General features: G+C 50.9%; 1 pseudogene; it reads left to right on the top strand.

Moving 5' to 3' along the window:
* Positions 1 to 203: 203 nt before the first annotated feature.
* LOC147003340 (glyceraldehyde-3-phosphate dehydrogenase pseudogene) lies at positions 204 to 1,212 on the top strand (annotated as a pseudogene).
* Positions 1,213 to 1,423: the final 211 nt, after the last annotated feature.

The raw sequence follows: 1,423 nt of genomic DNA, 5'->3' as shown, positions 1-1,423 counted from the left end.
ACTTCCATCAGCCAGGGGAAAGGAGGAAAAAGAAAAACAGAATTCAGTTACCAGGAAAGGGTCTTAAGGAGACACCACGGGAAAACACTTGGAGCAGAGATAGCCAGATTAATAGTAACATGGAAGTATCGGCTCTCTGCTCCTCCCTATTCCAGAGACAGCTGCATCTTCTAGTGTAGTTCCAGCCTTGTCCCGTAGACAAAATGGTGAAGGTCAGTGTGAACAGATTTGGCCATATTGGTTGCCTGGGCACCAGGGCTGCCATCTGCTCTCCAAATGGCAAAGTGGAGACTTTTGTCATCAACGACCCCTTCATTGACCTCAACTACATGGTCTATATGTTCCAGTATGACTCCACCCACGGCAAATTCAACTGAACAGCCAAGGCCGAGAATGAGAAGCTTGTCATCAATGGGAAGCCCATCACCATCTTCCGGGAGCGAGACCCAACTAACATCAAATAGGGTGTGGTCGGTGCCGAGTATGTTATGGAGTCTTCTCTATGGAGTCACCACCATGGAGAAGGCCAGAGCCCACTTGAAGGGTGGAGCCAAAAGGTTCATCATCTATGCCTTTTCTTCTGATGCCCCCATGTTTGTGATGGTTGTGAACCATGAGAAATATGACAACTCACTCAAGATTGTCAGCAATGCATCCTGCACCACCAACTGCTTAGCCTCCCTGGCCAAGGTCATCCATGACAATTTTGGCATCATGGAAGAGCTCATGACCACAGTCCTAGCCATCACTGCCACTCAGAAGACTGTAGATTGCCCCTCTGGAAAGCTGTGGCGTGATGGCCGTGGGGCTGCAGGGAACATCATCCCTGCATCCCCTGGTGCTGCCAAGGATGTGGGTAAGGTCATCCCAGAGCTGAACAGGAAGCTCACTAGCATGGCCTTCCGTGTTCCTACCCCCAAGGTGTCCATCCTGGATCTGATGTGCTGCCTGGAGAAACCTGCCAAATATGATGACATCAAGAAGATGGTGAGGCAGGCATCTGAGGGCCCACTGAAGGGCATCTTGGGCTACACTGAGGACCAGCTTGTCTCCTCCAACTTCAATAGCAACTCCCACTCTTCCACCTTCGATACCAGGGCTGGCATTGCTCTCAATGACAACTTTGTCAAGCTCATTTCCTGGTATGACAATGAATACGGCAACAGCAACAGGGTGGTGGACCTCATGGACTACATGGCCTCCAAGGAGTAGGAGACACTGGACCACCCACCCCAGCAAGGACACTGAGAGCAAGAGAGAGGCCCTTGGTTGCTGAGGAGTCCCTATCCCAACTTGGCCCCCAACACTGAGCATCTCCCTCACAATTTTCACCCAAAGCCCCCATAACAGGAGGGGCCTAGGGAGCCCTCCCTACTCTCTTGAATACTATCAATAAAGTTTGCTGCACTCCCCCAAAAAGTAA

This window comes from Mus caroli, unplaced genomic scaffold (assembly GCF_978045245.1).
Source record: "Mus caroli unplaced genomic scaffold, Mus_caroli_1 scaffold_8, whole genome shotgun sequence".
Classification (NCBI taxonomy): Eukaryota; Metazoa; Chordata; class Mammalia; order Rodentia; family Muridae; genus Mus; species Mus caroli.
The sequence above is the reverse complement of the archived record's forward strand: the minus strand, read 5'-3'. Positions and strand labels throughout refer to the sequence as shown.